Source organism: Magnolia sinica, chromosome 9 (assembly GCF_029962835.1).
Source record: "Magnolia sinica isolate HGM2019 chromosome 9, MsV1, whole genome shotgun sequence".
In the NCBI taxonomy this organism is placed as follows: Eukaryota; Viridiplantae; Streptophyta; class Magnoliopsida; order Magnoliales; family Magnoliaceae; genus Magnolia; species Magnolia sinica.
Genome location: NC_080581.1, coordinates 66,417,398 through 66,438,085, shown reverse-complemented (window position 1 = coordinate 66,438,085; position 20,688 = coordinate 66,417,398). Strand labels below are relative to the sequence as shown.

Below are 20,688 nucleotides of genomic sequence, written 5' to 3'. Positions count from 1 at the left end.
GAGTTCCATCATGGGAGTTCCAGGTTCATTCATTGCAACAACAGTAGTGATCGAGATAGTTGCTTGAGACTATGGAGTTGTTACAACAATTACATGTTTCTTCACGGACAGCGACTCTCTTATCACTGCATACGAGGCGGTGGAAATGCCAGAAAAGGCAAAGAAGATAGAAAAAGAAAGTAAATGGAAAGAGGAAAAGGAAAACATCCTCTTAAGTTAGAACAGATAACAATGGCAGAATATTGGTCAATCATTAATTGAATTTTAGAAAGATCATCGATAGGCATTGCCGAAGTTCAAGCAGTAAGGAAATATGGTGGATTTGGTCGATAAGGAGTTAAAAAATGGTCGAAATGAATGTTGGGATCATTCAACCTCTCCATTTCTTTCTACCATTTATTCAAGCTCTTTTAAAAATAAATTTGTTTATGTCTCTTATGAGCTTTTGTTATTTCTCATGAATAATTTGAAGGAGAGAGTCCCGACTAATACTTGGTTTTATAATACCTTTCAAAGGAAAAGATAGCTGCAGAAGAGATACCTGAAATCTTCATCATAGCTTGGTCGCTTCTATTAGTCGATGCCGGAGGATTTATTGGTGTAGCTAATACATTAGGAGGAACAAGAGATTTAGGGACAATACCTGGGAGAGGTCCAAGATCAGCAAATTTCTTAAGAATTAAAGGAGCTGCTGATGTTGACAAAGATTGACCTAGAGGAGCTTCTTGGGTAAGACTCACAGCCAACACCTTTTGACGTTTTAGTTTGGGAATTGTTGGATCTGCCGCTTTTATTGTTACTGAAGGGAAAGTGGTTGGAGTGGCTAACATCATTTTTCTCGACCGCATCATTCTTTGCCTTGAGGATGTGGTCGATGTAGTCTTCTTTTTATTGCCATCGGTTGATAAGTTCTTCTTCTCGACCGACGGTTTCTTTATCATTGTCGATGAAGGAAATAGTCGGGCGATGATAAGTTCGAAGGACTGACTAACCAGTGTGTTGCGTAGTACACCAACAATGCTAGTGAATCGAGATCCAATCTTCGGTCTCACCCACAAACGATAAACAGAAAGAAATATAATCTAGAAGTAGAATCAAAACATTCCAAACAAACCACAAGACAAGATATACGTGGAAAAACCCCAACAAGGGTAAAAAACCACGGTGCAAAACTTCCACTATGAAGAAGAACGAAGATTACAAGCAATATACTAACCTTTTCCCTTTAGATGTATAGAGAAAACCCTTTGCCCACACTTTAGAATACTTCCCATTACCCTAGAAAAGCCCTAGGGACCCCTATTTATAGTTTAGGCAACTTCCCTTTCGCATCCTTGCGAAATCGACTCAAATTTCCGCAGTCCATATCAAATCCATAAAATGAATCTGCGTAACCTCGACTGGTCGAGCGGACCCTCGACTGGTCGAGCATGGGCCTCGACCGGTCGATCACCTCGTAACTAAAAAACTAATGCTCGCTAGACTTTGAGTCGAGCCAGTCCTCGACTGGTCGAGCGGCCCTGTCCAGATGTAGCTCCACATCTCAACAATCTCCCACTTAGAGACACATCACCATAAATCTTCGTCTTCTATATCCAGAGTGCACCACCTCCCCATCTCAAGCCTGAAGACCAATCAAAGTTGAACAGAGATTCAACTTCTCCTGTGTGACTGCCTTGGTCAGCATATCCGCAGGATTCTCACTTGTATAAATCTTCTCTAGATCAATCGATCCATCTTCCAGTAACAAACGTATAAAGTGATATCTGATGTCAATATGCTTGGTCCTTGAATGAAAGGCTGAATTCTTAGCCAAGTGTATTGCACTCTGACTGTCACTGTATAGCTTGTAATCTGCTTGCTTCTTACCCAACTCTTTCATTAACCTTACATCCACACCATCTCCTTATACGCTTCTGTAGCTACAACATATTTTGCTTCCATTGTACTGATAGATACTATCTTTTATAACCGAGAGACCTAACTGACTGCAGCACTACCCAGAGTAAAAACATAACCTATAGTGCTTCTTCTGCTGTCAATATCTCCTGTCAAATCTGAATCTACGTAGCCTTGTAGCTTTATTTCTTATCCTCCATAACACAGCCCTACATCCACAGACCTACCAGGTATCTGAGGATCCACTTCACAGCTTCTCAATGTTCCTTTCTGGGGTTGTTCATGAACCTGCTAACAACTCCTACTGCTTGAGAAATTTCTGACCTCGTGCTCACCAAAGCATACATGAGACTCCCAATAGCTGACGCGTATGGGACTTTAGCCATGTAATCTCATTCCTCCTACATCTTTGCACCTTACTCTTTAGAAAGTTTGAAGTGGTTGGCTAATGGAGTGCTAACCGGCTTAGCACCTCCCATACTGAATCGATCAAGTACCTTAGCTATGTACTCTGCCTATGATAAAAATAGTTTCCTGTTTTCCCTGTCACGCTTTATCCTCATGCCTAAGATTTATTTTGTAGCTCCTAAATCCTTCTTGAAAAATTCTCTAGACAGTTGTCTTTTAAGATCTGAGATGTCCTTCATGCTTGATCCAACCACAAGTATATCATCAACGTACAAAAGAAGGATGATGTATGACGTATCAAACTTCTTCAAATAGCAACAGTGGTTTGCATGACATCTCTTATAACCATTTTTCGACATAAAACTATTAAAGTTCTTGTACCACTACCTCGGGGCCTGCTTCAGGCCATATAGACTCGCAACCAATCTAGCCTCATACCGTTTCAAACTATTGTGCTCCTCCTTCATTATGTAAACCCACTTGTTATGAAGAGCTTTCTTATCCTTAGGTAGAGTGACTAACTCCCATATACGATTAGACTAAAGAGAGTCCATCTCATCATCCATGGCTTGCTCCCACTTAACCCGTGTATCTGACTATAATACCTCTTCAAAACACTATGGTTCACCATTATCTGTCAGTAGTAGATAAAATAAGGAGGGTGAGTATTGGACCGTGGGTCTCCTCTTCTGAGTAGACCTCCTCACAACCGGTGTCTGTGGCTCTGCCTTATAATGCTCCTGTGCATGATCATCCTGTGGCGCTGTAACACACGTGTCTGGTAACTTTTACAACTCTACGAATTCTTTCTCCTCAGCCTTGTTTTTCTGCACATTGTCCTTATGCATCACTTTTTCATTAAAGACTACATTTTTGCTTCTGATAATTTTTTTATTTTCTATATCCCAAAACATGTAGCCAAAATTATGTTGCCCATAGCCTATAAACGTGCACCTTATGGACTTGGTATCCAGCTTATTTATGTGCTCTGCATCAATGTGAACATATGAAGTGCAACCGAACACTCTGAGATGTGCAATGTTCACTTCTTTTCCAGTCCACGTTTCTTCTGGTAGCCCACCATCCAATGGTGCTAAGAGACTTCTATTGATAAGATATGTAGCAATATTCGCAGCATCTACCCAAAATGTCTTAGACAATCCTACATGTAGCCTCATGCTCCTGAAACGCTCAAGAATGGTCCTATTAATGCGCTCAGCCACACCGTTCTGTTATGGTGTCCGTGAAATTATTTTATGATATTTGATTCTATTTGCTACACAATACTCTTCAAACCTCTTATCACAGTACTCTTCCCCATTATCTGATCTGAGACATTTTACTCTTTTACTTGTCTCGTTTTCTACCATAACTTTTTCACTTCTTAAATATATCAAATACATCAGATTTATGCTTTAAGAAATAGATCCATAGTTTTCTACTAGCATCATCAATAAAAGAAACAAAATAACGTGAGCCACCAAGAGATGATACTTATGCCGGTCCCCACACGTCAGTGTGTACAAGCTCCAACAGATGTCTTTGAAGTGCGTCTTATTTTCTTAAAACTTACCCTCTTCTGCTTATCATACACGCAGTCCTCGCAGAATTCCAAGTCAATAAACTTCAGCCCTGGTAGCTTCTCTTTTGACAATAGCACTTTCATCCCCTTCTCACTCATATGTCCCAACCTATAATGCCATAACGGCCCATTCACTCTAGTTGATGCAACTGCGAGTGAACTATATAATCCTGAAGTCACATACAAAGTACCTTCCTTCTTGCCTCGAGATATCACCAAGGCACCTTTTATGATCTTTCAGGAATCACTGATGAAGGTCGTTACATATCCGGTATCGGCCAAGTGTCCCACTGAGATCAAGTTCCGTTTCAAACTCGGTACATGTCTGACATCCCTCGATTTCAAAATTGTTCCATCTTTCTGATTTATATGAACGTCTCCCTTTCCAACAATACTGCATGGCTCATCATCACCCAAGTAGACTCTCTCGAAGTCACCTGACATATAATCATGCAGAACTTCCTTACATGAAGTGGCATGAAATGAAACACTCAAGTCTATGACCCAAGACTCATTCCTCGCATCAAGAGACAAGATTAACACCTCTGTGTCACTACCCTCAGATACATTCACCGAATCCTCCCCACCTTGAGAGTTTCCTTCTTGTTTCTTAAGCGCCTTACAATCACATTTCATATGCTCTTTTTTTTCGCAATGCCAACACCCGTCTTTGTCTTTCAATCCCTTGGACTTCTTCCTCGACTTAGAACGTCCGTTTTTATTACCTCCTTTGTTCAGTGATCTTCCTCTTCCTTCAATGTTTAGAGTATTCTTTGAGTCCCCTGAAACTCCTAATGTCTTTCTTTTAGATTCTTTACTGAGAATTAGACCGGCCATATCATCGAATTTCAGTTTTGTCGACCTTGAAGAATTGCTCACGGCAATTATCTAACCATCTTAATTGTCTGGCAAACTAGACAAGATCAAAAATGCCATGACCTCATCCTTAAAAACAATGTCAACGATTTCAACTGGCTCGTGACTATATTGAACTCGTTTAGATGTTCAGCTACACTCCTACTATCCGACATCTTCATGTTGAATAATCATTTCATAAGATGAACCTTGTTAGATGCTAAGGGTTTTTTATACATCGTAGCTAGGGTATCCATTAATTCTTTGTGTTTTTCACCTTGGATATATTGAAGGCGATGCTCTTAAACAAAGAGAGTCAGATCATTCCTAAAGCCTTCCAATCCAATAAAAGTCATTCATTATCTGTCATCTTTTCTGGTTTCTTCTCTTTTCCTCGTAGAGGAATATAGAGATCCTTCTGATATAGATAATCCTCCATCTGCATCTTCCAAAAGGTAAAGTTTGAACCATCAAATTTCTCAATTTTAGTCTTCCCTTCTTCCGTCATCACTCCCACTTGAATTAAACCAATAGCTCTGATACCTGTTGTTACGCAACATGCCAACAACGCTAGTGAACCGAGATCCAATCTCCGGTCTCACCCACAAACGATAAACAGAAAGAAATATAATCTAGAAGTAGAATCAAAACATTCCAAACAAACCACAAGACAAGATATACGTGGAAAAACCCCAACAAGGGTAAAAAACCACGATGTAAAACTTCTACTATGAAGAAAAATGAAATTATAAGCAATATACTAACCTTTTCCCTTCAGATGTATAGAGAAAACCCTTTGCCCACACTTTAGAATACTTCCCATTACCCTAAAAAAGCCCTAGGGACCCCTGTTTATAGTTTAGGCAACTTCCCTTTCACATCCTTGTGAAATCGACTCAAATTTCCGCAGTCCGTATCAAATCCGTAAAACGAATCTGCGTAACCTCGACTGGTCGAGCAGACCCTCGACTGGTAGAGCATGGGCCTCGACCGGTCGAGCACCTTAGAACCCAAAAACTAATGCTTGCTAGACTTTGAGTCGAGCCAGTCCTCGACCGGTCGAGCAAACCACTCGACTGGTCGAGCGGCCTTGTCCAGATGTGGCTCCACATCTCAACACAATGTTCCATAATAATTTCCACCAATCACAGAAAGTGATCATCTGTTGTGAATAGCTGGAAAGAAGAGGAGGATCGAACACAGAACTAATAGTTTCAAAAGTGCTATAGAGAATTCAGAAAGTGTCGACTGAGTCCACAATTAAGCATCGATTTTGGGGATGGTTGCAGGTTTTGTGGATAAATGGATAAGGAATGCATTGAGCTACACTGAATTGAGGGGTGAGAAGATTGCGACAATAATGTTCAATATCAACTTTAGCATTAACACATGTTTCCATGGTGCCACTATAAGGAAGATCTCTACAGATGAGATAACTTTCCCAAGATTTATCTCTGAGCTCGATCATCTTGAAGTCGGTCGATTCATATTCCTTTGTGAACCAAATTGGACTGAACTCTTTATTGTGAAAAGGAAAGAAAAAGAATGATTGGGTCTAGTTAGGTCGAGAGAAAGAAAGTCTTGTGATCTGCAAATGAATGAGTGAATCTAGGGAAGTAAATATTAGGGTGGCCAAAAGAAGAAAAAGAATCTGAAAGGAGAATATGATTTACAAAAGCAGAACAAAAATATTCACAAAGCCACATTTGAAGAAGGCATGTTGGCCCTCCATTGTGGTAGAAACATTTGATGGTTGCTTCAAACATACTACGATATAGGTGGTCGAGTATAAATGGAGTGAGGGCTAGTTGTCGTCCCAGAGTTAGCGCGTCAGCCAAGTGAGCATAATCCTTTGTGATTTGAATAACACCCATATAGAGCAAATAACAACAAATCCACATCAATTGAAATGTTGTATGCTCTTGATCATCAACGAAGACAAGAGATTTATGATAGATCTTTATAAAGTTGGAATAAGATTTGCGAAGCTGGGATAGACTGGATCGCCGAAAGGAGGAATGTGGATGAAAGCGTAGATGTCTATGGACTCATGGGACCACATCTAAAGTGAAAAGTGTTAGTCGATTAGCTCCAAAATGTTGAAGCAACCGCAAGAAGAGAAGTGTCAGCTGGATAATCATATAGAGAGAGGTTGATACATTCATAGATACCAGTTTGTTTTCATGTATCACCATGCTGTACTTTTACTCGGGTATACTACTCTGACCATCCATTTATCAGTCTTGACCATAATCTTGAACTCTTAAAAGTATTTTCATATCTAAAAGTTGATCAAATTGAATGGGGAGTATTTTACCTAGACGAAGAATATTTCAATCGATGGAATCTGTTTATGAGTAATCTTAGGGTTAGAAAGTCGGTCTGAGGGAGAGGTATGCCCAACCTAAATTGATAGGGGTAGTGAAGATGATATCATTAATAACCTTAGGAGAAAGAATGTCCAATTCTTTCATGAAATCTTCTTGGCTAAATATTAGAGCATCGGAAGAAGAAGAAACATCCATGACATTTACAGAGACTTCAAAATAGAGGGAATTTTGGAGGAAGGAAATGTGTAAAGAGAAAGAGTAGTATAAATGAAAATTGGATTCAAAATCGCACACACACACACACACATATCGATCAAGGATGTGCGCATCAATGAAAGGATAATCATGACTCGTACGACATGATTATGTGCCATGCATCACAACGACGACCATAGAAAAGGAGCATAACTACTTTCGATTTTCGTCTCGGTCGAGCAGAAGCAATGGGAAGCTAACATATGGAAAGATGGTCGATTGCATTTATTGTACTGAACAATGAGCCACCATCACTTTTACCTATTTTCACAAAGGCAAAGCAACGTGGGGGAGGGGGGGATGTTGTACCATATTTCTGATAGTTCCTGAAATAGCCAATTAGAAAAGGACATGTGTCGTTGCATAAGAAACATATAACATACGAAAGATCTTTAGAGATATTTGGAGCGCTTTCTACCAAAGTACAATGCATTGGGATAATTGATATACATTATAGCTGATAACGAGGCACGATCAAGAAGTCCAAGAGGTGGAAAACGGTCGAGCAAAAAGAGCAATTAGGAAAGGACACGTGTCAAGAGGAGGAAGGATCTGGAAGATCGACATGGCAATGATGCAGCGGACATAACCATTGCATAAAGGAAAAAATGCCCAAGAGAAGCCATAATATATATAGTGGAAGAATTGAACAAAGCAAGTCGACTCGTATCAATCAAACTTATGTTTCATTATCATAGCTAAGCTTTATCCTATGAGTAATGCATAAAGGAAAAAAAAAACGCCTGAGAGAAGCCATAATACACACACACACACACACACACACACACACACACACACACACACACACACATAGATATATATATATACACACACACACACACATATATATATATATATATATATATACATATATATATATGTGTGTGTGTGTGTGTGTGTGTGTATGTATGTGTATATATATGTGTGTGTATATATATGTACATATATATACATACATACATACATATATATATATATAGTGGAAGAATTCGACAAAGCAAGTCGACTTATACCAATCAAACTTATGTTTCATTGTCATAGCTAAGCTTTATCCTATGATTAATGATAATTTTTAACTATAAGCCACATCAATGCTTTTGCGCTGGACTATTCCCGATATTAATATAATCACTTCCTCTTTCAGAAATGCATCTTACTGTTGCTCCCTGAGATCAACCATAAGAATTTTCTTTTTGTTTGATTGTTTCCATTTATAAAAGTGTAATAACCCGAAAAATTTCATGCAAAGACCCGAGTACTACCTCAAATTCTTTAGAAGTTATATGTGGGTTAATTAGCGTTAAACTCAATTACTTGTGAAATTAGCACCAATCACTTTAAATTTGATTTGCAAGACTCAAAACCTGTAGAATCGTTAGCGCTATGTTACCCTGAAATCTAGGATTCAATGCTAAATCCATTTACTCTCGGGAATACTTGAAAACTTTGTATCGAACCTGGACCACGCGTCGGAAGTCCGATAGCGATGATCTTAGACAATTATGATCACCTTGTTGGGCTTGACCATCACCTCAAAAATCAAGTCCAGATGATGTCCTGTGTCAATTTGCTTGAGTCCGGAGTAAAGAGTGTGAAATAGGTGAGAAATTAAATATGAATTTATGAAATCTGAGTCATGTCGCTTGCACGATAATTTTAAGCATTCTGACCCAAATTTATCCTCGGATCAGGGAAGATGGCCCAGGCATGTCATAGTGCTGGTGGACCTGATCGAGTTTCGGTGACCGTTGAATTGAGATTGGTCCGCCATGAGCGATCTGTAAATCCGATCGGTACAAAAACTCAGCCTGACCTAGATCTATGGTCAGTGAGCTTAAGTCCGACCGCACGTGGAAAAGAGACCACCAGAAGTGCTCCATTGGATCGAAATAGACCCGATTTGGTTATAACCTAAGTATACCTTGGCCCTGGGGCTATTTTGATCAATTTTGGGCTTATATAAAGACCTTAAACCCTCACTCTCAAATTCCATACGAATTTTCTAAACCCTAGCTAAGAGAGAGAGAGAGAGGAAACGAGAGAAAGTGAGAGAGAAGTTGATAAATCATCTTGAGATTCTTCCCTGTTATTCTACGTACCTAAACCATCACTTCTGAATCGTTATTCCGGCGATTCTAAGTTCATTCTTGGGTAAGTCAATCAAACCTTAACCTATTTTGGAACTTAGAATAGTCTAAGTGTTGATGTGGCTCTTTTTATTCATGCCTTAGGTTATCTAGTCGCCGTTGACGAAGACTTATCGTCTGAATCAGATTTGTTGTGCACTTTCTGTTTTAAGGTGCAGACTATATTCGTATAAGTTATGATTTTCAAGGCTTTAAATGTCGGTTAATGGTTTATTATTGTTGTGATTGTAATTTCATATGCCAAATGCGATGTTTGTATTGCATTTCTGATATATATGAACTATATGGAGAATTGTGTATTCCATGTATATGTAGAAAGTATCGTATACGTATACAATATGAGCATGTGGTTGCCATGATTAATTGTCACATGTTTGTGCTAGTTGTATGTGTAACAACTCCTTGGCAAGAGGAATTGTCCTAATGTGAGCTATCACCAACATACGTCATGTATGTTGGAATATGTAGCCTAAGTGTTTGTAGAAATGTCTGAATGAATAAGTGTGTCATATATTATACTTTATGGGCATTGAGAAGAGATTCTCAACTGTCTTAATGATGTGTATGATTTCCTCCATGCAATGTATATTCTTTGTCTGTTTAACTTAGACGTTACTTACGTGTGAATTCATGTTAAGTTGAAATTCAACAAATGCTCACATGCTTGTATGATTGGAATTGTTGATCCATTACTGTTCTGAATTACTGGTATGAATATCTGTTATACTTGAATGTGTTTGGGACTATGAAATAGTCCAGGGAATCGGTAACTAACCTTGAGTTCGTGGCCGAGGTTGTTTTCGCCATGTAGGACGTGTTTGACGAACCCGAGTCGTATTAGGGTTGTCGGCAGTGGTTTGGTCACACGGAGTGTTTGCGTACTCTTTGTCGTTCAACTCAACGTGCGCTCGTGCTAGTCGAGCTCATCAAGTAATCCGATTATCCCGGTGGATGCGCACTATGTATGGACGGTATTGTTTAAATCTAGGGTACCAAACTTACCAGTGTAATCCCGTTAACTATGGTACCTTGATCCGCTAAGACTCATGAGCCAGGCATGGTGGTATGGGACACTGTGGTCGAGTTGTCAGCCTACACTTGGCCGACGAGCCTCCCCGTAGTGACCAGTGAGCACACCAGACTCGTGAGCTGATTATGGTGGTATGGGACACTATATTCGTACTATCGGCCTACATTGATTAGTGACGAGCCCTTTGTAGTGACCTCGAACATACCTTGATACTGCATTGAGGCGACGAGCCTTAGGGTAGTAACTAAGGTATGATAGGCATGCATTGATTGGTGACGAGCCCTTTGTAGCGACCTAGAACTATATGATCGTACAAGATTGTCTAAGACTGACGACCCTAGAATGGATCACCGTTTGGGAATTGATATGAGGAAGGTACCTTGGCTTCTCAATCCTGCTGTATGAAAAAGACTAATAACAACTTGGTGATCATGTTCATGCACCGCATTACATGTGCTTTGGAGTCGTGGGGCACTGCGGGAGTTTGTCATGCGTACTGTAAGATGAAGATGCTGAGGGAGTGCAGATGAGAGCATGCATCATTTCTACATACATCCTCGCATTAACATGAGTAATTAGGATGTGTTGATTGCATTGCCTTATCATTCTGCTTGATTGATTTGATAACATGTTAACTTTTACTGTATAGTTCCACTGAGTTGATCACTCACTCTCACATTCTGGGACGGTGTTTCAATACCAATCAGACTCTCTCTTAGATGCAGATGAAGATGCGACCCCCGAGGCAGAGCAGGAGTATGAGGATGATGAGGACGCGTTTTCTTTTATACAGTTCTCAGGCGGGTTCATGTGAGCCGTGTCCTGATCTACGTGGATTCTGGGTTTCTTTTGTAATAGATGGTTTCATTTTGATACTTATATTTTGAAACAAACACTTGTAATTATGACCTAGCAGAGCATACATATCTCAAGGACTTATATAGATATACATATATATTTCTTCAGTCTTCCGTTTGCAGATTTCACCTATCCTTGGATTATGTTTGCAATTTATCTTAATCTACTCCATGTTTTATGCACTCATACAGACAACATACATCCATCATTACATATGTTGTATAAGTGATGTTTTGAAACTCGGGAGCTGAGTTATGCTCAACCCCCGAATTTCAGGGCGTTACAAAAAGTCCTTTCATATGGAAGGCAAGTTACAACACATCTTCGGAGGAAGAACCCCACCCTCTGCCCGATTATCTTATAACTATCTTACGAGTGGTTAAATAGGGACCGATCTTCTCAGGTCTCGGTCATATACGATTGCATTTGGCATATCTACCTATCACGATGCTTGGGGTCAAGTTTTTCAGTTTGAATCGACACATACAATCAATTCTGGCACACCCACACACATCCCACATGACCAAAACAAAACCAGCGTGAACAATTATATGCCTATGGGGCCACAAAAGTCTTAGACTAAGCTGCTATTTGTGTTTTCCATTCATCTAGGTCGTTGTAGACACCCCACCCCAGGTTGATAAGCTCATTGATTTTAAACTGATAAATGATCATCTAAACCTCAATCTTAAACCCTAATCATAAAAGCCTAAACCTTAGAACCCCAGTCCTAAAGACTAAACTCAACCCATTCAACCCAGTCAATCTAGTCAGCCTAACCTTAAGCCCTAGGAACCTAAAACCCTAGAACCTTAAGTCAGCTTAGCGAGTCAACTCACCTGGTCAGTTTACCCAATCCAACAACCCAGTAAACTCACATAGTTAAGCTCAAAATCAAGTCCGAACCTAAGCCCAAAGCAAGCCCAATCGAAAAAATAGATAAAACCTCAAAGCAACAACTTTCACAGCAGAGCCTCCACATGCTTGGAGGAAGCTTCTTGCCAAAGTAGGGAGTCCAAGTGGGGACCGGCAGCGACTAGCTTACCACCAGCCACGTGGCACTCTCCCTCTTTGGGGTGGCATCCCTCAAGCATGTTAAATCTCTCTTTTTTATACCTTAAGTGTGCGGTCGAGGTGTATTTATTCTGATACCTATCTCCTAACCCAAAATTACACTTTACTACCTCATCCGACACATAAGATGATGTCATGTGACAATCTCCAATCCTAACTCTTCAACCACCTTTTACCCCTAGGATCACTAAGAATTACCAAAAAACTGGCTTTAGATGCTATAAATATCCCCCTCCCATTCTTATTTCAAGCATCCAAGACATTCAGAGGGAACTCATCCACTCCCATTTCAAAGCCTCTTCATCTCTTAGGGCTTTAGCCATTTAGCTATTCCTCTACCAAGGAGAGTAAGAGTGAGAGTGAGAGTGAGAGCCTGACCTTGGTCTAGCCTAACTTAGCCAGATCCTAAGCGTCCTGAGCCACCTAAGTTTAAATCTGAGCCACTTAATCTAGCCTTGCAACACTACCATTCATTCAATCATTCAACCTTCAATCAATTTCATCAACTCAGATCATTAACATCGTGTAATACTCATTTCCTTCTCAACCCCCTTGCTCCACATATAAATTAACATTACATTGCATTTCATCATTTTCTCTTATCTAACTAACGGGCGTATGCTCTGACGCTTGCCAATATAATTAAAGCAGGTCTACTAGAAACTTTAGCTAGTTAGCTGTCGTTTTATCATAAGCATCAATACAATATTAAGCTTTCTATACATACATACTTTGCACCCTACACTCGATCGTTTTGAACATATGCTTTGCGGCTTACCGATATAATCAGATCACGCTAATTAGAAATTCAGATCAATCGATCATCATTACCATTGCATCGCATTATATTTTCTACATGAGAGAAATAGTCTTATTCCTCATAAATCAGTTAGATCTAGAGAAGTAAAAACCGTATATCTACAGGGACAAAGTGGGTCCCTAACACCTTCCCTCTCTGTAATCGGAGTCCCTTATTGGAATATCTGGAACACAAACTCACGAGTCATCTTAAGGTTAAAAATTATCATGTCTCAATCATAAACATTTCTATATGGTCTAACCAATTGTAGGATCATAATAATTAATTAGTGGCGTCTCTAATAAAATACAATACATTTTTACCCTAAATGAAAGCCCTCAAATGAGGCAACTAGTGGAAAAGACAGTCGATCTCCCATCCATGGTAAAAATCCACCATGCAACGTCCATAATCGAGTGACCCCATTAACACATTAGATGGAAAATACATTACATTAGGTCTTATGAAATTTTTAACGGTGCCCATTCTATCACCACTATTTCTTGTGGGGTGGTCCACATGAGATTTAGATCGGCTTTATTTTTGAGTCCATATCCTAAAATTAGTTGGCAAAAAGGATGGACTGCGTGGATATGCGATGCATACATCAAAGTGGTCCCCACCTTCATGGCCTGTTTACCCAGCCTCAACGAATCCGCGTTCAGTTGACGTGGTCCAACAGAATGCCGGAGATTCCGCAACAACCATGTGAGCGCACCTCTTCCGGTCAAGCCAGAATGCTTCTTACCTCCCCTGTCATTTTCAACTTTCAAGATAAGATACGGGAGATCGGGAGCAGATTAGGTGAGACCCGGGACTCACCCAAGACGGTGCGGCCCTTACCGTGGGCCCCCACCTTGATGTATGTATCCACGCCGTCCATCTGTTTTCTCAGGTCGTTTTAGGACATTATCCCAAAAAAAGAAGCAGATCCAACTATCAGGTGGACCATACCATAAGAAACAGTGGTGATTGACCATTACTGAGCCACAAAATCTTTAGATCAAGCTGATATTTGGTTTTTAACCTTCATCCACACTTATGTGACCTTATTAACAGATTGGATGGCAAATAATCGTTACCGAAACATTAAGATGCACCGTAGTAAGTTTTTAATGGTAGAGTGTTCCTTCACCACTGTTTTCTATGGTATGGTCCACCTGATAACTAGATCTGTTTCATTTTGAAATAATAATCTAAAATAATATGGAAAAACGGATGAACGGCGTGGCTAGAGAATACATACATCAAGGTGGGCCCACGATAAGCGCGGCGGCGTCTTGGCTGAGGCCGGGTCTCACCTTATCCGCTTGCACATGGAAGATACACCCGAACATCTGCAGACGTATTGCTTTTTTCTTTACATTGGTACATAGCCGTTTTATCTCCGGTCAACTTAAATGATTCAAACCTTTTATATTGTGGGGATTGTGTACGCCCAAAACTCATGGGTGCCTAATGCGTCTATGAGGGAAACGACTTCACGTGCATGAGATCAACCCCGTGAATCAATTAGAGCACCCCTTACTGTTCATTCGAAAAATCAAGATAATTCAATACTCATCTGGGCCACCCATAAGGAACTATACTTAAAACCTCTAATTACACATTGTATGGTCGGCCTGAGATTTGGAATAGTGTGGTTTTTGGGAAGTACTTTTATCCTGATGAGGCAAGTTGGATAAAGTGATTGGATGAAATGTAGACAGCACTGTGAGCCCTACACAAAATCTGGACAACGTGCCGTACCCACTGTTTTTTATGGTGTCCGATCAGAATGTTAGACCATAGGGTTGGTAGTGGGCCAGGTAGTCCCGATGGGCCCGCCGGCTTGGCCAGTATTGGGCTGGGTTTGGGGTGGTGTATCAGGCCCATCGGGCACCGGCTTAAATCAGGAGTACAATCGGGCTGGACTCAAGCTTATTAGCACCTCCAAAAGTCCATAGCCGGGCCTAACCAGGCCCGATAGATCTTTTTCTAAACGTAATTTTTTCCTTTTCTTTCACTCCCTCTCTCTCACTCAAGAGACGCACAAAATTATCATTTATCCACAAAGATGCTCAGGGTTCAAGCATATTCGGGGCTTAGGGTTGGGCGGACTCGGGCTGAACTCACTACACCAAAATCGTCATTTAGGAACGGTTTTAAACCGTTCCTAAATGCTTCAGGAACGGTTTCAAACCGTTCCTAAATGAGGCGTCGCAGAAAAACAGGAACGGTTCAGAACCGTTTTGGGTACCGTTTCAATTTTTAGAAACGGTTTTAAACCGTTCTGGTGCCAACAGACATTTTAGGCACAAATTTAGAAACGTTTTTGAATGCCTATTAATGTTGCAACAGTCGAATTTTAGGACAGAATTTTAAGAACAATTTAAAACCCCTTTGTTCATTGTATGAGAGAGAGAGTGGGGTATGTAATCTACTTGTATTATATGCCAGATAATTACACAAATAAAAGAAAAACAAAATAGAATGATTCACACTTTAATCTTTTCCTTCTTTTCCAGTACACATTTCAACTTCAATTCCAATTTCCAATTTCAATTCAACATTTCATTTCCAGGCTTCTATAATCCAACAATTCCTTGCTCTTTTCTAGAATGATCACTGCCTTTAGATATGACATCCACTGCAAATCCTCCTCTTCAATGTTTTCTCATCCATCCCCCACAACCCAATCGATCTCTTCCACCAGCTTCGCCTGCACATCCTGATGCTTCACCAGGTTCGCCATGATCCACTGCAAGAGACTAAAAGCCCCAAAAATAGTTACAACAAGATGATTACCTAACAATAAGAATCCTTTCTTTGATAGTTCTTATTTATATGGGCTACTAAAATCACAGGGTGTGTAAATCAAGTTACCCAGGAATGATCCTTTCAGTAGCAATGTATGTGAGAGATTGATGCACCACTTGCAACATTACATGGACCAACTGTATACACTACTAAAAATAACAGCCGATGTTTTTTTACAATTGGGGCCTGATAGACTTAGAAGGGAAAAGCCAACAAAATCTTATATGATAACAAGAGCAACATGAAGAACTAACCATCCAAAAGTGCATTGGGGCAACAGGCTTGACATTGCGATCAAGCTCGCCAAACACATCTCGGGTGGCAACAGTCAAAAGATGTGACGAATGATCTAATTCATTACTCCTCCAGAATCTGTATAACTGTTTAGGAAAAAAAAAAAGTTAAAGGCAAATTCAGCCAAGCAGAGATGAATGCATCAACAGATGTTATTTTTAGTAGTGTATACAGTTGGTCACAGCACTATATTTTAATAACGGGAAGGATCCTAATGCATTGAATAATGGATACCTGTTTCTTCTGTAATTCATTGTTCTCCTCTTTTAAGTTTTGCAACTTCAGCCTCCAATTCCATGGTATAAGCCTAGCAGAAATTAAATTAGATAAAACACAAGCATGCATACCAGGATATGAAATATTGTAAACTCTGAGGTGGTTACATAAAATTTTTTTAAATCAATGCAGCATCAAGTGTGCTTTGGTCTCCATATCCCCATGGTAGCCGACAACGATGCAGTATTATGGATGTCTAAGAGATTCTCTTGCTCTTACATTTATGGATGTCATTGTATCAAACACATCATATGCACTTAGGTTTCAAGCCATTCACGTGCACAATACTAGAGGATCTGTTGCGTCATCCCCTACAACAATAACATTACCATAACAAATTTGCAAAGAAAGAAAAACTAGACGGTCAGAACACCACTTCTCATGTCGTGTAAGGCATGCCACAAAACAGAAATAACAGGAAAATGAACACCACTTCCAAAGAGAAAATGAGGCAATTCAACATGGAATTGACAAGGTAGGTAATAGAAGAAATACCCCAAGCCCGTGAACTCCATAATCAACTACCTGCAGCCAAAAACTAGCTCATGTCAACCAACAACTCTACATACATCATTTTTTGAATAGGCATCCATATAAAAATCAAATCGTAATCGACATCGACGTCATCCATATTCCAAAGAAGAATATGAAGCTCGTTGATATTGACGTGCTAGTTTTTGGGGGGCATGCTGGAATCTTCATCTTACCATTGCTGTTGAAGGTAAGTGTTGGTAAGGTTTTCAGATATAGTACTAAAAAGCTTGGGCTTTAAAACACAGGTCAGCCTGCCTGGCCGGATATACAAGAATGCAGATGCAACAAAGAATTCATAAACAAAGGAAATATGCTCGCCAGCAACAATCCAAACACAGTTGCTCAGATATTTCTATAATTTAACCAAACAGTGCATATAAAGCTCTGGAAAACAAGCCATTGTTTAACAGCAAACCAAACTCAAATGGTTTTGAAGGCTTTAGTTTAAGACTGTCAGACAAGAACAAAACCACCTACAGAAGGGTGAATGAATATACATTATCTCAAAAACCTCACCTGCGTCTGTAAGACAGCCCTGTGAATCCTGTAAAATGCAACGCAATCCTAACCTCTGATTCGTGGATGCTTGTTTGTGGAAAAGGACTATAAAATCAGTTGAAGCATTTACTTACAGTGGATATGGTCTACTGCAAATCCTAATCTGTCAATCAATGTCCTACAAAAGACGGACAAAAATACATAAATTTTCTGTGAAAATAATAGCATGAATGTTGGATGACAAAGAATTCCTATTTAGATTACAGGGATGGCAGACAGAATTCTGCAAAGACAGTTGATATACAATAAGATGGCAAACTGAAAGTGGGTAGTAAATAGCCAATCTCTCAGACAACCAAATTCACTGAGTTTATGCAATCCTAGGAAGATTTAAAGAATATCAAGGAGCACCCAATGGTTACAGTGTCACTGAAACAACCACTGTCAAAATCCACAAATATATATATATATATATAAATAAGAAAGTGATAAGCAATATTTACTGGTCAGAAATTAAATCAAGTACTGAAACAAACAACCACTGTCAAAATCCAACCAAAAAAAAAAACATATTAAGCAGATTAATTGAATAAGGAACTCAACAGAAAATCTTACATATTATAAAGAAAACCCAAATCATGCATTAGTAATTAAAGGGATAGAAAATGGAATAATCCTGACGTGAAGAGGAACAGAAAAAAAATACAAAAACAGAGAAAATGGATTAAAACAATCAGTTCATGACTATGTAAAATCAATGCCATTAGCAAATATCACACCATATGCTTTTGCTGATTCCGTATGATCCCTTGAGAATTATGAATAAGAATAATTGTAGCAATATAAGCCTTACATTTGCTTGGAAGGCTCTGATCCTATGGATCTTCTAGCTGCAATTTGTAGATATAGAAGAAGAGGAAAAAAGAAGAGCAAGCTTGTTTAAGGTACAAAATTCATGTGCTTCATTACCTAGAGAACAATGCAGGATATTGAATTTCTCTTTTCTTTCCTTTTCTTTTTACCATGAAACACTAGAATAATACTCGAAGAAAGGCCTCTCCAATGAAGCGGTCTGGTTAATAAATTCCATTGAACCTCCAATGTCACACGTTATATCAGAAATTCCAACTAGTGGGCTACCTTTCCTCTTTAGTTCTAGCAACTGCTTGGTAGTAAAGAACCGAGGAAACCTTTTCTCCTAATACATGCAATTAACTGCCACAACCAAAACCAAGTATTATATATGTATAAACAGAAGTTCCAGGCAATTTGGATTGGGAAGGAATAATAGAAGTCATGAGAGGTAACAGGCTGTTACAGTCCTAAAAGTCTAATCCTAGAGAATTTTGATTAAAATAACAGAAACATAATAGAAGCAAAACAAAACAAGAAAAAAAAAAAAAAAAAATTGCACAAGGGAATTGGGAAACCTCATTAAACTACACAATAGTCCATTCCAGAGCTGACAAACTAACGAGTATTGGAAACCGTCCAATAAATTCTGGTATCAAACCATATGCAATAAGATCACCGCGTTGACGACCTGGATAAAGTTGGATTGAATTTCAAAAAAGCGAGCCAAGAAAGTCAAAGTGGAAATTTTTAAAAATGTCCACCATCAGAACTAGCACAGATGTTTTCAAAAACCATCAGTCATAATCCCAAACATTTCAAAAACCATTGTTGGGTATTCTAGAAAAAGGCACAAAGAGAAGAAAAAATGCCTACCCTCTCAGCCAGACTCTGACTATCAGTAGCTTGACCCCTTCTCGTTCTCACATGGATGTAATCTTGCTTTGCTGCCTCTGAAGAAAAAACTTTCTTCTTTTTTTCTTTTTTGAAAGACTATTACTTTCCCACTTATTGCATGATTCCCACCTTTTCTACAGCAGTTATAAATAACCAGCCAATCTAGTACCATATTGGGCAACATCCAATATGATTTTTCAATCTTGCATGATTACTAAATACATTGCTGCTGCATACAGTCACACTATAAAGATTTAGTCATTAACTATATTCGGCAATTGCATGCTTTGTAGGCAACTAGACTGCTTCTAGACCACAATCTAATCTGGAGTCTAAAAGAAATAAAATAAGTACACAAAAGAACTCACCTTTCCAGTCCGTCTTGGATCAGCATTAAGGAAGGTTGTGAACGACAACAAATCTCCATATTCCCACCCTGTTAGTGCTGTCAAGTGCACTAGAATTCTTTATATATGCTTCCGTCTCTTCATCCACAAACATATAAAAGCAAGCATTTCCCTTTGCAGCCTCACTAATATTTCTTGGCTGTTGTATTATGTCATAGTTTCCTGGTAAATGACATATTCATGGGGAAAGAAGAAAATTTACACACGCTTGAAGACAACCAAACAATACAAGGAACACATATTAACAAGAATAAAATAAATAAATAAAGAAGACTTCTAATGCTCATATCAGTACCAAATACAGCTGATGCAACAACTATTCCACGGCATTGCTCCATTTCAAGAATATCAACATAATTAATCCTTTAACAAATCTAATGACAAAATGTGTCAGTTAAAACACAACATGAGTAATCAATCAATTGAAAGAAATCCCATCATTCATAGCTATAAGCAAAATCTTCTCTCTTTTCTTTTTTTCCTTTTTTTTTTCCTCCTTAAAAACACACTTATAAACACAATCAAAGATATGGATGAAAAAATAATTAAACAGGATCACCTGGAAAGTATTCTATCATAAGACAGAAGCACGCCAGCATCCTTTGCAACTTTCGTTGCAGCAACATCGCCTGCTCTGTATCTCATGCTACTCTCACCACCTGCAAGTTACAAAGACAAGGTTCATATAACCAGTGAATAAGCAAGCAGATAAAATGGAAGCTGAACAAATGAAACAGTATTCTAATCCATTTAAACGTCCACAGTTACAGAAATCAATACACACTACCAATGCCATCTAAACACCTTTAATATCCTCCATCCAACAAGATCCTGGCAACAGGTGGTAGCTCCAAGGATGATGGACAGTTTGCTTGTCAGTTGGGCCACAACTCG

General features: G+C 39.2%; 2 long non-coding RNA genes across 4 annotated transcripts; both read right to left on the bottom strand.

Annotated features, from left to right (window-relative positions):
* Window positions 1-15,576: 15,576 nt before the first annotated feature.
* On the bottom strand, window positions 15,577-17,767 carry LOC131255570 (uncharacterized). Its single transcript, XR_009176179.1, has 3 exons — window positions 16,826-17,767; window positions 16,565-16,637; window positions 15,577-15,987 (listed from the first exon to the last, which is right to left on the bottom strand). It is a non-coding gene; the product is annotated as an uncharacterized LOC131255570 (long non-coding RNA).
* A 1,312-nt stretch (window positions 17,768-19,079) lies between these two features.
* LOC131255569 (uncharacterized) lies at window positions 19,080-20,453 on the bottom strand. Of its 3 annotated transcripts, XR_009176177.1 has the most exons (4): window positions 20,354-20,453; window positions 20,090-20,168; window positions 19,367-19,956; window positions 19,080-19,181 (listed from the first exon to the last, which is right to left on the bottom strand). It is a non-coding gene; the product is annotated as an uncharacterized LOC131255569 (long non-coding RNA). The 3 variants fall into 3 exon arrangements; XR_009176176.1 differs by lacking the exon at window positions 20,354-20,453 and having other exon boundaries at window positions 20,090-20,345; XR_009176178.1 differs by lacking the exon at window positions 20,354-20,453 and having other exon boundaries at window positions 19,108-19,181; window positions 19,756-19,956; window positions 20,090-20,338.
* Between the last annotated feature and the right edge of the window lie 235 nt (window positions 20,454-20,688).